The sequence below is a fragment of the Engystomops pustulosus genome, chromosome 10 (genome assembly GCF_040894005.1).
Source record: "Engystomops pustulosus chromosome 10, aEngPut4.maternal, whole genome shotgun sequence".
Lineage (NCBI taxonomy): Eukaryota > Metazoa > Chordata > Amphibia > Anura > Leptodactylidae > Engystomops > Engystomops pustulosus.
The window spans coordinates 44,724,162-44,749,181 of record NC_092420.1 but is presented as its reverse complement, the minus strand read 5'-3'; the positions used below and the strand labels follow the sequence as shown (position 1 = coordinate 44,749,181).

The following is a 25,020-nucleotide window of genomic DNA, read 5'->3' as shown; positions in this document are numbered from 1 at the left end:
AGTCTTCCACGCAGTCCACCCATGTCACCGAAATCGGCACTCCTCCAGCTCCTGCACCTCAGCCTCCTCCCCCCCAGTCTGCCCCCTCCCAGCAAAATTTGCCATTTGAACCGGCATACTCTGAGGAACTGTTTTCTGGACCCTTCCCACAGTCACAAACCACTTGTCCTGCTGCTGCTGAGCAATTTTCCGATGCCCAGGTTTTCCACCAGTCGCAGTCTGTGGGTGATGACCTTCTTGACGTAGTGGAAGAAGTGTGTAAAGAGGTGTCCGACGATGATGAGACACGGTTGTCAGACAGTGGGGAAGTTGTTGTCAGGGCAGGAAGTCCGAGGGGGGAGCAGACTGAGGGATCGGAGGATGATGAGGTGACAGACCCAAGCTGGGTTGAGAGGCCGGGTGAACACAGTGCTTCTGAGACGGAGGAGAGTCCTCGACCAGAACAGGTTGGAAGAGGCAGTGGTGGGGCCAGACGGAGAGGCAGGGCCAGAGCTGGTGCATCAGCGCCAAATGTGTCAACTAGTGAAGCTCCCGTGGCGAGGGCTCCTGCGGCGAGGGCTAGATTTTCAGAAGTCTGGAGGTTCTTTAAGGAAACACCGGATGACCGACGGACTGTGGTGTGCCAAATTTGCCAAACCAGGATCAGCAGGGGTTCCACCACTAATAGCTTAACTACCACCAGTATGTGCAGGCATATGAATGCTAAACACCCCACTCAGTGGCAACAAGCGCGTTCACCTCCGGCCGTGCACACCACTGCTCCTTCCCCTGTGTCAGCTGATAGTCAGCCCCCTGCCCAGGACCCTGCCACAAAAACCCCATCGTCGCCTCCACGATCCTCCACAGCATCCACCAGCGTTCAGCTCTCCATACCCCAGACGCTGGAGCGGAAACGCAAATATAGTGCAACCCACCCGCACGCCCAAGCCCTTAATGTGCACATCTCAAGATTGCTAAGCCTGGAGATGCTGCCCTATAGGCTAGTAGAGACCGAGGCCTTTCGCAGCCTCATGGCGGCGGCCGCCCCTCGGTATTCGGTCCCCAGCCGCCACTACTTTTCCCGATGTGCCGTCCCAGCCCTGCACCAGCACGTGTCAGACAACATAATCCGTGCCCTGACCAACGCCGTTTCTGACAAGGTCCACCTGACCACGGACACGTGGACGAGTGCTGCCGGGCAGGGCCACTATATATCGCTGACGGCACATTGGGTTAACTTGGTGGAGGCTGGGACCGAGTCTGACCCTGCGGCTGGTCATATACTGCCGACGCCGAGGATTGCGGGGCCTACCTCGGTCCAGGTGTTTCAGGCCTACTATGCCTCCTCCTCCTCCCACCCCTCCTCCACCTCCTCCTCCGAACGACCATCCGTGGGCATGGCGCCATCAGTCGCTAGCTCTAGGCACAGCAGCAGTGCCGTCGCTAAGCGACAGCAGGCGGTGCTGAAACTGCTGAGCCTAGGCGATAAAAGGCACACCGCCCAAGAACTATTACAGGGCATCACGGCGCAGACTGATCTGTGGCTGGCACCGCTGAACCTGAAGCCAGGCATGGTTGTGTGTGACAACGGCCGTAACCTGGTGGCGGCTCTGCAACTCGGCAGACTGACACATGTGCCATGCCTGGCCCATGTGTTAAATCTCATAGTTCAGCGTTTCCTCAAGACATACCCCAATCTGTCTGATTTGCTCACGAAGGTGCGCCGCATCTGTGCGCATTTCAGGAAGTCCAGCACAGATGCTGCCACTCTCAGGGCAGCGCAGCGCCGCCTCCAACTGCCCGCTCACCGACTGTTGTGCGACGTGCCCACGAGGTGGAATTCAACACTGACCATGTTATCCAGAGTTTACCAGCAGCGCCGAGCGATTGTAGACTGCCAGATGTCAACTTCCACCAGAACTGGTAGTCAGGTCAGTCAGCTTCCTCAAGTCTACAATGAGGAGTGGACGTGGATGTCTGATATCTGTCAGGTGCTGAGTAACTTTGAGGAGTCAACACAGATGGTCAGTGGCGATGCCGCCATCATCAGCCTCACCATCCCGCTGCTTGGCCTGTTGAAAAACTCTGGTCAGCATGAAGTCGGAAGCTTTGCGCTCCTCACAAGAGACGGGGGAAGAAGATTCCCTTGTTGATAGCCAAAGCACCCTTAGGTCTGTTTCTCAGCGCATATCGGAGGAGGTGGAGGAGGATGAGGAGGAAGAGGAGGAGAATGTTGGCGAGACACAAGAGGGGACCATTGCTCAGACCTTCACTGTTCAGCGTGTATGGGCAGAAGAAGAGGAGTTGGAGGAGTTGGAGGAGGAGGAGATGGACAGTCAGGCCAGTGAGGGGAGTGAATTCTTGAGAGTTGGGACTCTGGCGCATATGGCAGATTTCATGCTAGGCTGCCTATCCCGTGACCCTCGCGTTCAAAGAATTTATTCCAGCACCGATTACTGGGTGTTCACTCTCCTGGACCCACGGTACAAGCAAAATCTTTCCACTCTCATCCCTGGAGAGGAAAGGAGTGTGAGAATGCATGAATACCAGCAGGCCCTGGTGCACAAGCTGAAACAGTATTTCCCTTCTGACAGCGCTAGCGGCAGAGTGCGTAGTTCTGCGGGACAAGTAGCGAGGGAGAGTAGGCGAGCAGGCAGCTTGTCCAGCACTGGCAAGGGTACGCTTTACAAGGCTTTTGCCAGCTTTATGTCACCCCAGCAAGACACTGTCACCTGTCCCCAGTCTCGGCAGAGTAGGGCTGATCTTTACAGAAAGATGGTGAGGGAGTACGTAGCTGACCATACCATCGTCCTAAATGATCACACAGCTCCCTACAACTACTGGGTTTCAAAGCTGGACATGTGGCACGAACTGGCGCTGTACGCCTTGGAGGTTCTTGCCTGCCCTGCCGCTAGCGTCTTGTCCGAGCGGGTTTTCAGTGCAGCTGGTGGCATCATCACCGATAAGCGTACACGCCTGTCGACTGACAGCGCTGACAGGCTGACGCTTATCAAAATGAATAAAGCCTGGATTTCTCATAATTTCCAATCTCCACCAGGTGAAGGAAGCTCAACCTGAATAATTTATCCACTCCTCCTCCTCCTCATTTTCCTCCTTCTCCTCCTCTTTGTACAGTAAAGCAGAGGAAACTGGCTATTTTTTGACAGGGCCCACTGGCTCTAGCTATAGTACTTTATGCATGTAATTTTTCTGGAGGGCCACCGACCCGGTCCTCTGGTTTGAAAACTTTTTTGGACTGCCACATACAGGCACTCAATCTATTCCATTTTTCTGGAGGGCCACCTACCTGCTCCTCTGGTTTGAAAACTTTTTTGGACTGCCACATACAGGCACTCAATCTATTCCATTTTTCTGGAGGGCCACCTACCTGCTCCTCTGGTTTGAAAACTTTTTTGGACTGCCACATACAGGCACTCAATCTATTCCATTTTTCTGGAGGGCCACCTACCTGCTCCTCTGGTTTGAAAACTTTTTTGGACTGCCACATACAGGCACTCAATCTATTCCATTTTTCTGGAGGGCCACCTACCTGCTCCTCTGGTTTGAAAACTTTTTTGGACTGCCACATACAGGCACTATCCAAATTGAATTGTCTCCATAGCAGCCTCCACACGTTGTCTCCATTGCTACCTCCAAAAGTCGTTTATATAGCTGCCTCCATACATCGTCCCTTTATCAAACGAGGTGTGTCAGGCCGAAATTTGGGTTGTTTTCATGGATTCCACATCAAAGTTGTTAACCTTGTCGCCACCCTGCTGTGTTATCCACAAAATACACTGGCAAACTTTTACCATTTACGGATATTATTTCAGCGCTTCTTGCGCATCTGTTTACATTCCCCTCACCCGCCATATCCTAAACTTATAAGAACGCTACTACACTTGATCTTATACAAAAGGTTCTTAGAAGTGCTGTTTGGGGAGTAGCCTAGAGACAGGGGCTTGGATTGGCGAAAGCTCGCCTGGCAGCGGAGCGCCAGCTCCATGCGCATCATGCGCTTCTTGCGCATCTGTTTACATTCCCCTCACCGCCATATCCCAAACTTATAAGAACGCTACTACACTTGATCTTATACAAAAGGTTCTTAGAAGTGCTGTTTGGGGAGTAGCCTAGAGACAGGGGCTTGGATTGGCGAAAGCTCGCCTGGCAGCGGAGCGCCAGCTCCATGCGCATCATGCGCTTCTTGCGCATCTGTTTACATTCCCTTCACCCGCCATATCCCAAACTTATAAGAACGCTACTACACTTAACTTGGTGCAGGCTGGGACCGAGTCTGACCCTGGGGCTGGTCATATACTGCCGACGCAGAGGATTGCGGGGCCTACCTCGGTCCAGGTGTAAAAAAGGCCTACTATACCTCTTCCTCCTCCCACCCCTCCTCCACCTCCTCCTCCTCCTCCTCCGAATTACCATCCGTGGGCATGGCGCCATCAGTCGGTAGCTCTAGGCACAGCAGCAGTGCCGTCGCTAAGCGACAGCAGGCGGTGCTCAAACTGCTGAGCCTAGGCGATAAAAGGCACACCGCCCAAGAGCTATTACAGGGCATTCCACATCAAACTTGTTAACTTTGTCGCCACCCTGCTGTGTAATCCACAAAATATACTGGCAAACTTTTATCATTTACGGATATTATTTCAGCGCTTCTTGCGCATCTGTTTACATTCCCCTCACCCGCCATATCCCAAACTTATAAGAACGCTACTACACTTGATCTTATACAAAAGGTTCTTAGAAGTGCTGTTTGGGGAGTAGCCTAGAGACAGGGGCTTGGATTGGCGAAAGCTTGCCTGGCAGCGGAGCGCCAGCTCCATGCCAAGGTCCAACTAACATAGTTTTAACTGCAGCACCTTTAATCTACTACTAGTTCACTGCCTCCATACATGGTCCCCTTATCAAACGAGCTGTGTCAGGCAGAATTTTGGATTGTTTTCATGGCTTCCATGTTAACTTTGTCGCCACCCTGCTGTGTAATCCACAAAATATACTGGCAAACTTTTATCATGTACCGATATTATTTGAGCGCTTCTTGCTCACCTCCTTTGGTTCCTTTGGTTCCCATTGGTTTGAAGCCTGAGTCCATTTAGGGTATGTTGCCATGACACTCTCTAGCCTGCCGCTGCCTCTGCATGCCATCCCCTATAGTGTCAGGGTCAATTATTGGATGTTTTAGATGCTATCTAGCCTCATTCGGTCACTCTGTCATGGCCATGCTGTTGCCCATAATTTTGGCATAATGGTGCGATTAAGCAGCCTCAGAGGCATCCATGCATGCTGCCCCTGCTGTTTCCTGTCCATTTCCGTGGTGTTTCCATCCTTTTCTGAGGTTCCCAGGAGTTTGGCCAAGCTTCCCTGTGCAGAGCCTTGGTCCCCTTGAAAAATGCTCGAGTCTCCCATTGACTTCAATGGGGCTCGTTACTCGAAACGAGCACTCGAGCATCGGGAAAAGTTCGTCTCGAATAACGAGTACCCGAGCATTTTAGTGCTCGCTCATCTCTAATTGTGTCCAAAAGTAGGACTAGTTTTGGAAGGTAGTGGACCTTAGTACTACAATGACAAAATGGTCAGCCGGAGGTACCATCCGGTATTAGTAACCCAAGTCAGAAGGCAGGCCACACTTACCTAAGGGCATGGTGTAAATGGCACAGAGGCAGTCAGAGGGAGGACCAACAGGAACACCCCGACGCGCGTTTCGCACAGATGCTTCGTCAGGAGGAGGAAAATATAAGCCAGAGGCTCTAAGTGTCTGTTTGCAAATCTGATCAAGTCCAATCATCAGATCCAAACCTTCACTACTACTTTTCTTTTCACCACAATGCTACTAGTCCTACTTAACTCCAACAACAACCAACTGCCTACTTACATATTTCCCTTTCCTGCACTGAACTATCGCTAGCACTCCAGTGGTTCCCTCCAGGAGAATGTCCCTTTTCTTCTGAGACCTCAGCATAATTTATCCCGATGCAGCTGCTCACCGGCATAAGGGCTGACCTTCAAGCTCACCGATCACGGGTTATAGAGACTTAGCTCACCGCATGTCAGTTACAGAGGTTTATCAGAAGGTCCCCCTTAATGATCTTAATCCGGTCCAAATTGCTTGTCAAAATCCCTGACACCCGGCCTATTTCCTGGCGGCCTGTATCAGAATCCCGTGTCTGCTTTTTTCAAAATCCCAGACACTTGTCCCGTGTCTCCTTTTTCCCTGAGGTCTCGCTCCATTTCTCTCAGTATCTTGTCTGACCTTCGAACTTCCTCCCCCTCCCTTTCTGTTCTGACTCAGCAAAGCACGTACACAAGAACTGAGACGCATCTTGCAATCACACGCATAGTTATATAAGAATTCGGACCCCAGCGCAGGACACCTGGTTGCTATATACCCTTCAATCCCGGCTGCTTACAACCACAGTATCACCACCCCTCGAGTCACAGGCAAGCAACAGATTAACATATGTAATCTGAAACTTACTGTGCCTCATCTGAGCATTGCCTCCATATGTTAGGGGAGGATTTATGATATCCTCTTTATAGTGTGTCAATTGTTATGTTTCAAATCAGTTAAATGCATTTGTGCACGTTCGCAAGGAAATTACTCAGACCACTGCTGATGCAAGACTTGCTATCGCCCTGGGCAAAAATCAGCACTGCGCGAGTTTATTTGGTTTCACAAGTCTATATAGAAAAGTGGGGAGAAAGTAGAAAAGGAGGAGCAAACAAAGCATAACAATATCAGACATAGCCTCTTGATTGGAGAGTTTTCTGCTGTCTCGCGTACGTCACGCCCACATTCTTTAGCCTCGAAGTACCAGCGCCATCTTAAAATGTATTCTCTGTTACATTACCTTAACACTGGTTACTCTGGGGGCATCTCTGTGACTACTGGCTACTCTGGGGCATCTATGTGACTGCTTGCTACTCTGGGGGTATCTATGTGACAACTAACTCCTCTGGAGGTTATCTGTGTGACTGCCGTCTGCTCTATGGGGCATCCCTGTGATTACTGGCTACTCTGGTGGGGGGCATTGCTGTAACTGCTGGTACCTATTTGACTACTGTCTAATATCCATGTGACTACTGGCTCATCTCTGTGATTGCTGGCTACTATGGGGGGCATCTCTGTGACTACTGGGTACTGTGGGGGGCATCTCTGTGACTACTGGCTACTCTGGGGGCCATCTTTGTGACTAATGGCTTTTCTGTGAGGCAACCCTGTAACTCCTAGCTATACTGTGGGGCATCCCTTTGACTGCTGTGATGCCTTTTACTACATGGAGGCTAATACTGTCTAGAAGGGAAAAGGGATACAGTAAGACCTCAAGCACACAACCGTATGGTCTTTTCTGTTCTGTATATATGTCTGTATTTTGGCCATAAATATGGGATGTTTTGCAACAGTAAGGCTACATTCACACAAACGTATGCTCACTGGGAATATCTCACCACGATGGAGAGAAGGAGTGGTGACCTTTTCCCCCCTCCACAGCGATGCACGACACCATTACATATGGAGCACTATTGCTCCAATGCACCCATTGCCGGCCTATGGGGGGGGGTGTATGTACAGTTGTCAGAAGTGGGTGTTCCTATGCTCAGTCTAACCGTGTGCCAGTTTTAACAGGCAAACTCCAAAAGAAATGTGTTGCGTGCTCTATGTAGGTGCACCAAAAGAAATTGGTTCATTCTGTTGGAGCTGTGCAGAGGGCACTAGATTCATGAAGAGGGCACTAGATTCATGCACCAGAAATCCGGGATATGGGTCGCCGGAGCATCCGTGACAATTATTAATGGGGAGGGCTGAGGAGAACCAGTATATACCACTATATGGTCACTGTATAGTGGAATACTGGTACACTCGGGTTGGCGGCCCGCTTGGGTGGGCTTGCCACCCCCTATGCTGAGTCCCTAACTAAAACAAAAAATTGGATACAGGTGAAGGTTTTTTTTTGGGGAGATAGAGATCTTCCCTAAATGTATACCAAGGCCAAATGTGTGGCCCAGCATGCGGTAACGCACCTAGTCTTATTAGTCCCCAAAGCCCGAATAGAAAACAAATATACCCCCCTCCTACAACAGGGAAGAAGAGGGACAGACTAGAAAGATGCATATAAAAGTTTATTTTTATTGGTAACACATATTCACAATAACGTGGACGATGCCAACATTAGATGGCGCCGTTCTATGGTTATCAATTGAATACAATAAAAGTACAATAAAAACATGAGTGGTGTAATACAGAACAAGAAGAAGCGGACCGACCCGGAAAAAGTGGAGTAACAGGTAAGTTAGAAAGTTAGTTGGCAAAGAACTGGGCTAGCATAGGCCTGAAGCTTGCTATTGGGCCATATGTTTATAGTACATATCAAAAATAGATAACAGCGGTAGGGTGGGAAATACCTGTTGTGAATAGTGACAACGCTATCCTATATGTGAGCTGCATAGCCTAGTGGCTGCAAAATATGGAGACCAGTTCTTACCGGGTCGTTATGATTGTTAGGGGCCCCCTGTCCGGGAGAGGCCGCGTCCCTTACGTACGTTTCGACTCGGAATGAGCCTTCGTCTGGGGGTCACGAAGGAGCCTTCGTCTGCGGGTCACTGTATAGTGGAATACTGGTACACTCAGGTTGGGGGCTCCTGAGTCCCTAACCATGCTTCTGCCCAGTACCCACATGTTCCCCTCAGTCCCATTGTTCCTTATAATGACCCAGAGAAAAGCATAAGAAAATAACAGGCAATAGTCACTTAACTCTTGCTAGAGTAAAGTGATTATTATCAGGAGTAGGGATCTGTGGCACAGGTTGTATGATGACATTGCATCTTTGGACTCCCAAAGCCTTCCACAGCTTTAATAGGGGGCATCCCATTACCATAAAGTTATCCAAAGCAGCTGACATATTATCAATTGGCTCAGGAGATCTGAAAAACTGACTGAATCCCACTCCTGTACTGAATGTACAGCAATTTAATTACAAAAGTATCAGAATAATTACCCCCATTTACTATTCTGAAAATGTGGGAAAGACAATTTGCCTGAGTGCTTTCTATGTTCTACGCTCTTTCTTTCTCTCTCTCTCTGTCTGTATGTGTGTATATATATATTATACTAGTGTGTAAATTTTCAACTGTTTAACATTGGGTTAATAATTTTCCAATTTTCTTTACAGATAAAAAGAAAACCGGGTAAGATTTTGTTTTCTACTATAAAATATTAACTAATGGTGACACTTGGAAGGGAAAGTGCGTTGTTTAGTCTTTGGAGGACAAATATGGCTAAAAAAGTTTTCATGTATCAGGATGCATTTAGACCCATAAAGGTCACTTTTACCCCTAATGTTTTATAGACACGAGGGATAAAAACGTGAGAACCCCCAAAAATGTGTAAATCTAATTCTCTAGAGTGTTGAAGTACCCCACATGTGCATATAAAATGTTGTATGGGCGCGCAGTAGAGAGAAAGAGGGATGTTTGGCTTTTAGAAGTCACAGAAATCTTTTACACGCATTTGGAGAGACCTAGTGGTATAAAACCGAAGAACCCAAAAAGTGACCCAAATTTTTGACCCCTTGGAAAAGTTAGCAGTGTGCAATATGTGTATTTGTCCCTACAGGTGTATGATCCAATTAGGCTCTAAAAAGACAAAAGGTGAAAATTTTCCTATACCCCTAATTTTTTATAGCCACAAGGGATAAAAGATGAAATAACCCCAAAACATATGTAAAACTATTTCTTTTGAGTGTAGGAGTACCCCACATGTGCATATAAAATGTTAAAAAGAGTGATGTTTGCCTTTTAGAAGCCAACTTTGACAGATATCCTTTACATGTTTCATTTGGAGAGCCCTACTGGTATAAAACAGAGGAAAACGCAAATTTTTTAATGCACACCCCTTGCAGAAGTTAGCATGGTGTCATATGTGGTGTAGTGTAATACAAGTGATGAAATATGATTTGGAATAGATGCCCAATAATTGAAATTATATTGCTAGTCTAAAAGCGCTACAAAGAGATATAAACAAATTCAAATGGGCACCAAGGAGTAGAATCTCGGCAAACACATTATACACCTCCAAGACACAAGGAGGTCTAGGAGCGGTTAACTTAATTAAATATTATTATGCATCTAGATTATCACCCCTGGTGACTTTGCATAAGAAAGAAAATTTACCTCACTGGACACAAATTGAACAGTCCGCTTGCCCGCAGCTGTCGATAGACGCTTTGCCTTGGCTGAGACCTAAGGAGAGACCTTTGATCATGAGCCCACTCCTCTCTTCTATGCTATCACTTTGGGATAGAGTAAAACGTAGTTTTAGACTACAGTCACTTCATTGCCCTGTTGCTAGATTATTGAATAACCCTAGATTTATCCCTGGCCAACAACCCCGTCATTTCAAATGGTGGACAGATAAAGGTTTATATCGTATAGGGGACTTTTATGATAGATTAGGCCTTAGATCGCTGGAGTATTCCAAATCTAAATATGACGTGCCAGAAAGGGAGGTGTTCAGATTTCAACAGATATATAATTTCCTTCAGATGTTGAAAGACTCATGCCCTGATATCACAGTACACGGTTTTTGAAGGTCTATGTCTGACAAAGGCTGGACTTCCTCATATTCTTTCTACCATTTATCAAATTCTTAATGACCAACCTGAGAAATTGGGATCTATGTTAGCGTGGGAAAAGGACTTAAATACGACATTTTCTCTAAGAGAGTGGCAAGATATGGCAGAAAATACAGCAAAAATTTCTATTAATATAGCACTAGTGGAAGCTAACTATAAAGTACTACTTTGCTGGTATCTGGTCCCAGTTCGTATAGCGCAAGCAGTTCCTACCTATTCTCCGTTGTGTTTTAGAGGCTGTGGTAGTAGGGGTACTCACTTACATGTGTGGTAGGAATGCCCCAAAATTCGGAGATATTGGAGGAGACTTTATAATATGTTATATTCTATAACAATGATAAATCTGACATTATCCCCTAGCCAAGCATTATTGAATGAAAAAATTCAGGGAATTTCAGCTCCTGCAAGGAGGTTTTTATCATTTTTTTTCGTAGCAGCTATAATTGTAACCTCTTGGAAGAATGCCACGGTCCCCATGGATTTGATTAAACACAAACTAATGTGGATAATGGTGAATGAATGTTCAGTACAGGACAAAATGACACTATTTAATGAAACATGGCAGATGTGGATTGCATATCAATAAAGAGTTTGACCCCAATGATGATATCTTGGTTCTCGATACGACCCCTCCCCCTGGGGTCTTCCTATATCCCTTCTCTCCCTAGTGTTTTTTCCCCTTCCCTTCTGTCTTATAATGATAATAGCTGTTTACATAGAGTTATAATGTATCCAGCAGGTCTTTTTGTTTTTACATGGTAGTCTTGCCAGACTAGTTGTGGTGTGACTATTGAAATGTACGATGTTTGCATACAATCGCCCCCTCTCCCCTTTTTTTGTTTCTGTACCCCTCCCAAAAATTCATGAAAAATTGAATAAAAATATTGTGAAACCAATAATTGAAATTATTTCTGGAAAGTTGTGACACCAGTTTGTGCCATGTGAAATGTCAGGCCTCTGATTAGGAAGCCATGTTTCCTAACATCAGAAATACCCAACATGTGCTCCTAAACACTAGCCAGAGAATACAGCAGGGCTCCGGAATGATAATTCACTTGATATATAAATAATAATAATAAAATAAATAAATAAGGAACTTGGAGAATTACAAAAGATGTGCCTCCAGAGGCTTGGAGGGGAAATAGAAAACCTAAATAAAAAACATAAAACCTAGTGACCCTAGTTTGCAAACTACATCTCGCAATGAAATAATTTAGGGGTATGGTGATGAATTTGACAGTTGTTACAATAATTCCTTTTACCGAAATGAATTCACAACAAAGGTTGGACGTAAATTGTGAATTTACGGAGATGGAATATACCAGCAACATAATTTTTTTTTACTCTGGAGTACTTGCAGGTCTTGTAGTAGCATATAGTGTCCATCCTAACCCCACCTTTGAGTCTTTCCTTTGGAAGCAATGGATTTCACTGGGAAAATGCTTTCTTGGCAAAATAAGCAGACATTTAATCCGGCAGTACTGGTGCCTTGTCCTTCTTATCCAAACATTAGTTCCCTAATCACCGCCTCTTGAAAAAAGAGAAATGAAACAGCATGACCTGCAGATTGGAAAAGCATGTAAGAGTTGTACAGCATCATCTGTACAATGTACATGGCCAGCGTTTTTGTATCATATCTTCGGTTTCCGTAGAGTTCAGTAGGGCTTCAGCACCTGATCTGACAGATCAACCCCCCCATGTATTTATTGGAAGCCAGGATGCCGTCTGGCTTGGGGGCAGTGGTGGTGGTCATGAATTGTGGTCAGAACAAGGACATTGCTTTTGTCCTTAGACTTGACCAACACTATGTTCTGATTGCTGAGTACCTTGATGTCCCCCCTTTCTAAGTGGCTGCCTCACTAGGGTTCCAGGCAGACCTCTTCGGATTTTGCATACAGTGCTGCCACATGCTACAGAACCTCTGGAACTGAGGGATTGGAATAGTGGAACGCTGAGATAAAAGTTATACACATACAAGTGGTAAGCCTTATCCAGCACAGATCAGTCAATCAGAGCTCTTTGGGAGATGGCATGAAGCAACCAGACATGGCCCCTTTTACTGATGATTGGTGCTGTCCTAGATGCCCCAGCAATGCCCATTGTGATGAATATTACTGCTATTGGGTGGTCTGGATCGAACCACCCAATAGCGGCACAAATGGACAGGGGGGCAGCAAAAGTCCCCATGCTATGCATGCTCAGTGTACTACAGCCGGGTCTTGCTTCCTGGAAGAGATCCCATAGCTCCGGTGCACTGGCAGACCCTGGGGCTACCAGCAGAGGATCGGTCCAATCCCGATAAGCACTGCGGCATGTAAGGGGTTAACACCCGCGATCGGAGGAACCTCAGGTCATGGGTGTTACATATGAGTGTCAGCTGCGATATGCAACTGACTCCCATTTTGTATGGTGCCATCTCCGAACATAAGTTAAGTACCTTCCTGCCGTGCCGTACTATTACGGTGCGCATCAGGATGGGGTTAAGGACACCCGACTTACATACAACCTTTAGTTACAGATGGACCTATATGCCCACTATAACTCATGGTAAAGACCTCTAGATCCTTTACTTTCCCATGCTGCAATGATCAGCCTTAAGGTGTCTGGAGCTACAATTAAAAGTATACAGCTCCGATTTACATAAAATTCAACTCGAGAACAAACCTAAAGAACCTATCTTGTATGTAACTGCCTGTAAATTATGGGGCCTGTCAGTCCACAATTAACTATAATCATTAATGATCTAAAATAGAGAGAAAATGCAGAATCTGATCACAGATCTGTACAAATGGCCAGTGCGAACTTTAGTGCTGTTACTGAGTCCATAAGTGGCATAGGTGGCTGACCTGCAAGCTGTTTTTATAAATGTTTTTCCCTTAAACCCTACATATATAAACAGTAATCTTTTTTTATAAAAAACATTCATGTGATACTATTGATAAATACAATTCATCATCACCTTTCTACAGACCATAGATTGAATCTAGTATTGGCTCTTTTTTTTACTTTTAACCCCTTACCGACACGTCAGATACGTCACATGTCGGCTGCAGGTGTTTGGAGAGGGTTCACGGGCTGAAAAATTAGTTAAAGGGGTATTTCCGTCAGGGCATTCACATTTAATTAAATTTATCTGCCATATATACACAATAACAATTGGATGTACCTGTGTGAAGATGATTCCCCATAAATGTAGACATGTGGTCAATTAGAAACAAGATGATTGTCCTTAGATTTGAAAAAGGGGAGAGAAGGCCACAGTATCCAATATGATGAAAAAAGGTTAAACCTTTATTCACACAGGCATAGAAAAAAGTGCAACGTTTCGATTCACAATGAATCTTTGTCATGCATGACAGATTCATTGTGAATCGAAAAGTTGCACTTTTTTCTATGCCTGTGTGAATAAAGGTTTAACCTTTTTTCATCATATTGGATGCTGTGGCCTTCTCTCCCCTTTTTGTCTTGGACTATGGATCCTGCACACTAGGGCCCTGGGCTGCGTGCATCAAAGAAAACAGCTTTTGCTAAATAGATTGGTTGCTGTCTTTTTTTGTCCTTAGATTTGACCACCCTAGCACTCTGGCACAGGTGGTCAGACATGCACTATTGAGTTGTCCCCAGCCACCTGTATGCAGCACTCATTACCATAGGACGGTTGTGTTACATGCAGTAACTCCTGGTCATTTCATATACAAAATCTATTTGTTTCTTTGTGCAATCACTCCAGCAGCGGTGGTCCTATCCAAGGACAACAATCATGTTTCGAAAAAACAAAATTGCTACATTTATGGGAAATTATCTTCACGTAGGTACATTTTTTTAATAACATGCAAATAAAGAAATGTATATCTGTGGCAGATTAATTCCATTAAATGTCAATGCCCAGATGAGTATACCCCTTTAATTTCAGATAACCCACATTTTCTGCCATGAAATCATAGTATCATAGTCCGTTAAGTCCATGTCCATCAAGGTCAACCAAGGAAGGGAAGGGATTGGATGAGGAAAGCCATTAGGGGAAACAATTTCCTCTCTGCTGTCCCTACTGTGACCAGTGCCTGAGGCAGGCTACTAAACAGATTGACAGTTATCCCCTGGTCCGATTGTAGTATACCAAAAAACTTGACCCAAAAAGAGAAAGAGACTTACACATTATATCAGTAAAAAGCCATATACGTAATTAATCACCAATTGCTGTAGTAGCCAAACAATGGGAACACCTATTAAAAACTGTGCATGTCCTATCAATATAAAGATAAAGTGCCAAGAAAATGTATGGAGCAAAAACTACAGTAGGACAGATAAAGGACAGCTAATTGCAAGCATATAAATCATGCATAAGTCATTATGCAAAAAAGAGGACCATATATTATTACAATTATGTTGTAATTAAAATTTATAGCCACCAGTATCAGATATACACCTCTTCTTGCAGGCGCACTGTATAAAGTGTCACCTCCATCCAGCGTTAACTATGGCTTGGCCAGCCCCTGGGCATTCCCGCGATAGCCGCGATTTTGTCGCGGCTTCACATATGTGTGGACGCCACTTTCACTTAAATTGACGCAATATCTCAGAGCCTTGCTGTGAGGTGCGGCAATACCTCAGAACTGGTACTCTTGTGCTTGTTTGCTCCTCTGTCTCTGGATATACAGCGCCATATTTCTACATCACAGTAAGGGTCCATCTGTATGTAATTTTCTGTTTAATCAACTCGTTTCTGCTATTGGTGGGTATTGATATATAATTCCTAGCATACCTACACCAGACATTCCCCTTGAGAAAGCTACCTAGCGAAACACGTGTCGGGGTTGCACAGTGTATGCTTCCTTATCTGGTATGGTAACTATGCCTATGGTTCTTTTAATGACTTCTTATGCACAATTTTTATGCTTGTACTTAGCTGTCCATTATCTGGCCTACTGTAGTTTTTGCTCCATACCTTTTACTTCAGATGCTCTTTTCCTGGCACTTTATCTTTATATTGATAGGACATGCACTGTTTTAATATGAGTTCCAATTGTTTGGCTACTACAAGAATACGGTGATTAATAACGTATATGGCTTTTTACTGATATAATGGGGCAGATTTATCAAGCTGTCTGAAAGCTGGAATATTTCTAGTTGTCCTTGGCAACCAATCACAGCTCTGCTTTCATTTTACCAGTGCTCATGAGTATTTTAAAGGGGATTTGTGATTGGTTGCCATGGGCAACTAGAAATATTCTGACTTTCAGACGGCTTGATAAATCTGCCCCAATGCGTTAGTCTTTCTATTTTTGGGGCAAGTATATACTGTATGCTGTCGGGTTCGGCTCCAGGTTTCAGTAGGCCCCTGGGCAACAGGGCCTCACTAGGCCCCTTTGAAGTGAACTCATGTGGCACCATTAAAAAAATTAGAAACTAAAACAGTCTCCTGTTCCCTAAAATGTTCCCTAGTTTATCGTACCAACCATTTTAAACATATAAAACATATTTTATAAAAAGCCCTTCTCACCCCCTATGGATCCTTATGTACACCTGTAACAAATCTTTCAACAGTCCAGCTAAATTGTAGGCAACCATCAATTGCTATAACCATATAGACATTTAAAATGATAAACTCATTCTGAGCCATGACTAAGATGAGTTTATTGTTTGAAATGCGTTGGTGGAACCCTTTTAAATGTCACTATGGATATTACAATGATTTACCAATAAAGATTGATGGTTGTCTACAATTCAGCTAGACCATTGAAAGATTAGTTTTGAGCTTTCTAAAAAGCAGAAGGGAGGTCAGTGTTCCTCATGGATGTTACAGCTAGTGTACGGTGAGCTGGATTAAAACCGCCAAATATTATTTACTTATATAAGCCTTATGCCCCCCCCCCCCCTCGAGCAGCCCTGCATGCTGTTATTTAATTTATGATCTACTAGTATATCCAATTCCTTCTCATCTAGGGACTCTCCCAGATTTACTCCTCCGAGGACATGTGTTGCATATGGATTATTAGCCCCATGGTACATAACCTTACATTTATCCACATTGAACCTCATTTGCTGGTGGATGACCAAACACTCAGTCCAAGTCACCCTGCAGCCTATGAACATTTTCCATAGACTGTATTACACTACACAGTTTGGTGTCATATGCAAAAAATAGACACAGTGCTATTAATTCCTACCTCTATATCATTAATAAAAGAAATAGTGGTGGTCCAAGCACAGAACCCTGGGGTACACCACTTATAACTGGTGACCACAACTCTCTTGATACGACCCTTCAGCCAATTTTCAATCCAATTGCAAATGATTCCTTCCAAACCAATGACCTTATTTTACCCATAGGCGTCTATGAGGGACAGTGTCAAATGCCTTTGCAAAGTCCAAGTACACAATATCCACAGCAGCTCCTCTGTCCAGGCATGTGCTCTCTTCAGAGAAGCAGATCAGGTTAGTCTGACAACTTCTATCCTTAGTAAACCCATGCCGGCTTTCACTGATGTCACATACTCCTGTATGTAGTCTTTTAGTAACCCTTCCAATATTTTCCCGAAAATGGAAGTTAAGCTTACAGGCCTGTTATTTCCTGGCAAAGATCTAGAGCTTTTTTTAAGCATTGGCACCACATTTAATTGAGCTTAGATTGAATCATGTCTACATTGTTACAGTCTAGAATATTACATAATATTACATATTACACTGGCATCACCCATTCTTTCTTCTATTGTTAAAACGGAGATAAAAAAAACCCATTAAGTATCTCCACTTTCTCTTGGTCTCCAGTCACCATTGCCCCAATAATATATTTTTTTCTCCTTAAACCAGTTTCTTTTATAACTAATAATTCTATCAATCATATTTATCCATTCTATACAAGTGAGGACCTTTCCAGCTGCCCAAGCATTACAATCTAGAAATAAATAACCCTTTAAAAATAGAATTATTTTGTATCATAGTATCATAGTATATAATGCTGGAAAAAGACACAAGTCCAACCTTTAAGAATTAAATAAATGTTTTATCCCCATAACTCATGATATTTTTTCTCTCCAGAAAGGCATCCAGACCTCTCTTGAACATGTACATAGAGTCCGCCATAACAACCTCCTGCGGCAGAGAGTTCCATAGTCTCACTGCTGTTACAGTAAAGAACCTTTGTCTATGTTGATGGTAAAATCGCCTCTCCTCTAGGCGTAGAGGATGCCCCCTTTCCTGGTCACAGGCCTAGGTATAAAAAGATCTTTGGAGAGATCCTTGTACTGTCCGTTCAGGTATTTGTACATTGTAATGAGGTCTCCCCTCAGTCATCTTTTTTCTAAACTGTATAATCCCAAGTTTTGTAATCTGTCATTGTATTTTAGTACCCCATTCCCCTAATAATCCTGGTTGCTCTCCACTGCACCCGTTCCAGCTCTACTATATCCTTTTTATACACTGGTGCCCAAAACTGTACACAATATTCCATGTGTGGTCTGACCAGGGATTTGTATAAGGGCAAAACTATGCCTTTATCATGAGAATTTATTCCTCTCTTGATACATCCCATAATTTTATTTGCTTCAGCAGCAGCCGCCTGACTCTGGTCACTAAAATTAAGTTTAGCATCCACCAATAACCCCAAATCCTTTTCAGCTCCAGTTTTACTAAGTAATTGACTGTTTAGAACATAATTATACTTTTTGTTTCCATGGCCCAAGTGCATAACTTTACATTTATCTACCTTAAACCTCATCAAACCATTTCTCTGCCCACTCCTCAAGCTTCCACAAATCCCTCTGTAATGCTAAACTATCGACCTCAGTATTTATTACTTTACACAGCTTAGTATCATCTGCAAATATTGAAACTTGACTGTGTAAACCCACTACAAGGTCATTAATTAAAATATTAAGAAGAAGTGGCCCCAATACTGACCCCTGTGGCACTCCACTGGTAACGTCAACCCAATCTGAGAATGTGCCATTAATGACGACCCTCTGTTTTCTATCACTAAGCCAATTACTTACCCAAATACACATATTTTCTCCTATTCCCAGCAGTCTCATTTTATATACCAACCTTTTATGCGGCACGGTGTCAAATGCCTTTGAAAATTCCAGATATACAGCATCCACAGCATTCCCCATATCCAGTCTGGAAGTTAACTCGTCGTAGAAACCAATTAGATTAGTCTGACAAAACCGATCTCTCATAAACCCATGCTGACGCTGGGTTATAAGGTTGCGCACAGTGATATCTCACTGTGCGCAACCTTATAACCCAGCGTCAGCATGGATCTTATAACCCAGCGTCAGCTCCAGGATAGCATCTCTAACAAACCCCTCAAATATTTTCCCCACCACAGCAGTTAGACTCACGGGTCTGTAGTTTCCAGGATCTCTTTTTGTTTTTTTTTGTATATTGGTACCACATTTGGTATGCGCCAGTCCTGTGGAACATAACCAGTCCTCAGTGAATCTTCAAATATTAAAAATAACGGTCTATCACAGTACAAAGTTCATGCAGAACCCGGGGGAGTATACCATCTGGCCCCAGTGATTTATCTATCTTAGTAGTTGCGAGGCGGCGTCGTACCTCTTCCTGGGTTAAACTGTTGACATTCCAAAAAGAATTTACATTATTCCTCATTGTGTCTTCCACCAGGGGATTTTCCTGGGTAAACACAGTTGAGAAGGCGACATTCAGTAGATTGGCCCTTTCCTCATCTCCTTCCTCCATGACCCCCATGTTATTTCTAAGGGGACCCACACTCTCTGTTTTTAGTTTCTTATCATTTATATACTTGAAAAATAATTTGGGATTATTTTTGCTCTCCTTGGCAATATTTCTCTGTCTCTCTATTTTTGCGGCCTTTATCTGCTTTTTACAGGATTTATTTTTCTCTCTATAATCCTGCAGTGCCTTATCGCCACCTTCACGTTTTAGCACCTTAAACGCCTTATCTTTCTCGCTTATTGCTTTCCTTACAAGACTAGTAAGCCACATTGGCCTTTTCTTGTTGTTCCTCTTATGCTTTTTCCCGTAAGGTATGTGTTTCTCACAGGACCTTTTCAATATATATGACACAAAGTCCCATTTTTGGAGGGGGGGATTTTGTCTTTGAGAACATTATCCCAGTCTATACCTTTAAGGTCTTCCCTTAGTTGCTGAAAGTTTGCCCTCCTGAAGTTTAGAGTGTTGGTTGCCCCTTCCCTAACGCTCTTAGTAAAGCGTAATACAAAATCAATGATATTATGATCACTATTACCCAGGTTCCCCCCAACCTGTAGTTTTGATACCCTATCAGGTCTGTTGGTAAGAATAAGGTCAAGCAGTGCCCCCCCTCTTGTTGGCTAGTTGTGAAAGGTAATTGTCTTTTGTTGTTGACAAGAACCTGCTGCCTTTGAAGGACCTGCAGGTTTCTGCCCCCTAGTCAATATCTGGGTAATTGATGTCCCCCATGATAAGTACTTCACCATGCTTTGAAGCCGCATCCATTTCACTTATCAGCATTTCCTCTGCTGCCTCCATTATATTTTGAGTCTTATAACAAACCCCTAGTAATATTTTATTATTCTTTTTCCCTCTTGCCCTGCCCAAGTATACTTTCCCTCCCCCCAGCAGGAGTTTAAACACTCCTCCAACCTTCTAGCCATTTTTTCCACAAAACAGCTGCACCCTCCCCCTCCCTTGAGGTGCAGCCCATCCCTACTGTAGAACCTGTAGCCGACAGAAAAGTCAGCCCAGTTCTCCATGAACCCAAAACCCTCCTTCCAACACCAACTTTTTAGCTAATGATCCAACTAATTTTACCATTATACCCAAGAGTGCATTTTCTATTTTTAAGCATATTTGTCCATTAGTCAATCAATTCAATTCTGAACAGATCCTCTCACAGAAAGAACATTTCCTAGGGCAACTCTATAACCTATGCAAAAATATCTGCATTTTCAAAATTGCATTTCTTACATTTACATTTAAACAGCCCCTCCCCTTACATTCTGTTAAGAATGGAAGGATAATAATACAATCTAAATATTATATTAAACTGTACTAGTCCGACTAATAAAAAAAAGATACTTTACCAATATATTTATGTGTATTTTTATATTTATGTGCTTATTTTTAATTCCTTTCTCAGCTTCCCATTTTTTTCTACTACATTGGGTTAAATCCGTATATTAAATTTTACTTAACATTTAAGAAATCTTAAACATTAATTTTTTTCCCTTCTCCCGTAGTAAGAATAAATTTAAGAACCTTGTGTGTATAAACATTGAAATAACTCTTTTCCTTTGATTTCTGAAATGCATAGAAAATTTGCAAATATCTATAATCTAATAGTGGTTGTGAAATACTATATTTTAGCCCGATCACGTCTTTTGACAACAGTTTACCATTTTCAGGTAAGTGACACACATTACAAACATCCAATTTCCTCCAAAAATTTTACTTGGAAAAAGCTAAATTCTTTAAGCCAGGGATTATCCCAAAGTGGCATAGATCTTATAGACCCTTTAATACCAAGAATATATTTAACTAGAACCCAAATTTTAACAAAAAGTCAATAAATGGACTTCACAAAAGAACTTCGCAGATGTCTCTTAGTTGTCCCCTACTTGTCCCCTACTCCCCCACATCCAAAGCCCCTTTTAACCCCTTAACGCTCTGCGCCGTAGCTCTACGGCGCAGAGGTATAAGGGATGTATGAAGAGGGCTCACGGGCTGAGTCCTCTTCATACAAAGGTGGGGGTTTTTGCAAAATGCATAAAACCCCCACCGCTAATAACCGCGGTCGGTGCTAGCACCGATCGCGGCTATTAACCCCCCCGTTGCCGCCGGCAAAGTCGCCGGCGGCGTTTAAAAGACGGCGGCGCACGGGCGCCGCCATCTTTTTTCCGATCGCCACGCCCCCGAACGTCATCGGGGGGCGGCGATCGGTTGCCATGGTAGCCTCGTGTCTTCTTTTGACACGAGGCTATCTGGCAGCTGCAGATTCGTTACAATGAGCCAGTGGCTCATTGTAATGAATGTGCTGCAAAAATGCCATATATTGCAATACAGAAGTATTGCAGTATATGGTAGCAGCGATCTGACCATCTAGGGTTAATGTACCCTAGATGGTCTAAAAGATAGTAAAAAAAAAAAGAAAAAAAAAAGTTTAAAAAATAAAAAAAATTAATAAAATATTAAAAGTTCAAATCACCCCCCTTTCCCTAGAACGGATATAAAACATAATAAACAGTAAAAATCACAAACATATTAGGTATCGCCGCGTCCCAAAATGCCCGATCTATCAAAATATAAAAACGGTTACGGCCGGCGGTGACCTCCGAGACGGGAAATGGCGCCCAAATGTCCGAAATGCGACTTTTACACCTTTTTACATAACATAAAAAAATAAATCAAAATATCGCACAGACCTCAAAATGGTAGCAATGAAAATGTCGCCTCATTTCGCAAAAAATGACACCTCACACATCTCCGTGCGCCAAAGTATGAAAAAGTTATTAACGTCAGAAGATGGCAAAAATTTTTTTTTCTTTTTTGTACACATTCGTTTAATTTTTGAAAATGTATTAAAACACAATAAAACCTATATAAATTTGGTATCACCGCGATCGCACCGAACCAAAGAATAAAGTAGGCGTGTTATTTGGGGCGAAGAGTGAAAGTCGTAAAAACTGAGCCCACAAGAACGTGACGCACGTGACGTTTTTTTTCAATTTTTCCACATTTGGAATTTTTTTTCAGCTACGCAGTACACGGCATGTTAAAATAAATAACATCACGGGAAAGTAAAATTTGTTACGCACAAAATAAGCCCTCACACAGGTCTGTACACGTAAAAATGAAAAAGTTATGGATTTTTGACGTTGGAGAGCGAGAAATCGGCCGAAAAACCCTGCGTCCTTAAGGGGTTAATACCAGTTTTTCTAATCATGATAGCCAATGGTTCAACAAATATGGCAAATAGGAGGGAGGGAGAGAGGACAGCTCTGCCTGGTACCCCTGAAAAGGGCGAACATTTCTCAATATTCCTTATTGATCTTACTACAAACAGTGGAAGTAGAATATATCAGTTTCACCCATGTCATAAAAGATGACCAAATTCAAAGGCTCCCATAGCAACTCCCTCTCCAACCTGATGAAGGCCTTAGCAGCTTTCACCAACAGAATGGAGCAGGAGCCCCTGTCTCCCAACTTGAGATTGACAAAAAGCCTATGAAGATTCAACAGTATATTTCACCCCGGAACAAACCCATTCTGATCTCTGGTCTAGTGTAAAAGCCAACACCTTGGCAAGGAGCTTACTATCTGTAATTAGAAGACAGATAGGTCTGAATTATTCCACTTCCAAGGGATTTTTATTCCTTTTCAATATTAACCCAATAACCACATAACAGTATGGCACGTGTCGGGTGCTAGTGCATGTGTCGGGCTGAGCCCTCTCCATAGTCAGTAAGACACTTATTAGTAACACCCGCGATTGGTGCTTGGTTAAGATCGTGGCTCCCCGTGATGTTATCAGGGGGCGGAAATCAGTTGCCATAACAGCCTTCATCTTCTGAAGACCCAAGGCTGTCTCGTTTTAACCCATTAACCCAATAAGGAGAAAAATCCCCATATACTGCCATACTGTAGTGGAAAATGGAAATGAAAAAACAAAAAAGGGCCAGGTCGTTAAAGGGTTGAAGTATTTATCAAATTCTTGCTTTACTTCTTCCATGTCCCTGGTAATGTGGCCTTTATAGTCAAAATGCTAATTGTATATAAGGGACCTTGATTCTTATTATGTTTAATTATTTTTCTTCCTAGTCAACCCTGTTTCTGACCCACAAAGATTAGTATTCTAGGCAATAATTGTCAAAAATTCATTATTCGTTTTTCTAAGACCGGCTAAATGACACCTATGACTCAAACGAGGGATATCCTTGAAAGAAAAGCTATTGAGGCTGCATTTCACCTTAAGTTCCTCTTCATTTCTTCTAAAGACCTTCCTTGCCATGTCAATTTTCTTAAAAAATATTTCCCCTTAAATAGCCCCATTGTGGGCAATTGCAATTTGTGTCAATCTGAGCTACAATATAATTCCAACCTTTCAATACATTGAACCCATGTGTGTTCAAACAAAACAGAGGTCTAATTTTGAGTTATTTTAACTAGCATGGGAAAATGATCGGATACTGAAGCATCAGATCATTCCCCAATGCAAGGTCAACCCTAGACGTTGTTAGAGCAATGGGCTATATCTCTGATGTGATGTATGTTCAAATTATTGTATACTGCAAGCTGCTCGAGGAATCACAGACACATGTGTCTAGTAAAATGGTTCCATCTTTATTAACACAGTGGAGGTTTTTTATATCTTTTTGGAGACCAAAGAAACCTCAATGAGCATTCGTCACATTTATTTTTATGGGATAGGACAGTGGTGGCGAACCTATGGCACGGGTGCCAGAGGCGGCACTCAGAGCCCTTTCTGTGGGCACCCGGGCCATTTCCCCAGCACAACAGACAAGACTCAAAGAATCTTCCTGCAGTTCCAGGCAACTTAAAAGATGCTGTTTCAGTCATATTTTGATACTTACTTCGCTACTTGGGACTGTAGGAAGATGGAGAATGAATAAGCAGGTCAAAATTCTCTTTGGAGGACCTCCTGCTGGCCCCACAATTCTCTGTGTACAGACACTGGAAAGAAGCTAAAATGATGCAAATGTTCCATCTTTCTGCTGTGTTGCTGTCCTCAGGAGGCCAATTAGATTGTTGCAGAACAGGGAGCAGTAAGTTACTGCTTTAATTTTTGGTTGGCACCTCGTGATAAATAAGGGGGGTTTTGGGTTGCTTTTTGGGCACTCAGCTGCTAAAAGGTTCGCCATCACTGGGATAGGATGTAATCTCTGAGACAACTGTGAAATGGGCAGGGGAATGGTCTACACAGATGTAGCTTGCAAGTGTGGAGACAAAATGCATACAGAAAATGAATTCTGTTCTCTCATAATCCCCCCTTTTGCAAGTAATTTCAGGTACTGTTCAGGTGGTACATTGACATGCCCTAAGCACACATCAAGGACTTAAGTAACCTCTTCACCCAATTCCTCTCTGAGCATCCTGCAAATTACATCAAAACAGTATATATAAAGTATTAATATAAAATGGTTTATAAAATAGAGTACTTACAAGGCATTTGAAATCCATCTTTTAATCTCTATGTTTGTAAGTTGAAGTACAAATGAAATACAAATCAATTTCTGCGGTAACTTACTGTAAATGCAGAGATGCGACAGCATATTTCAAGATGATCCTCCAATCGCAACGTGCTTGGAGTGGTCCTAGACCGGAACAAAAGCTGATTTTTTTTATTAATTGTGGTCCACAAATTATATTTACACCTTGGACAGGAAGGAATGTCTGTGTTTTTGGGTCTTCCTTCTGGGAG

At 43.4% G+C, this 25,020-nt stretch overlaps 1 protein-coding gene across 8 annotated transcripts in view; it reads left to right on the top strand.

Annotated features, from left to right (window-relative positions):
* LOC140104934 (L-selectin-like) overlaps positions 1-25,020 on the top strand; it is a 267,146-nt gene that overhangs the window by 219,381 nt on the left and 22,745 nt on the right. For all 8 annotated transcript variants that reach the window (XM_072128728.1, XM_072128724.1, XM_072128723.1 and 5 more), the window contains one exon: positions 9,156-9,171. The gene's annotated coding sequence lies outside the window, so the exon portion shown is untranslated. The remainder of the gene's footprint in view (positions 1-9,155; positions 9,172-25,020) is intronic.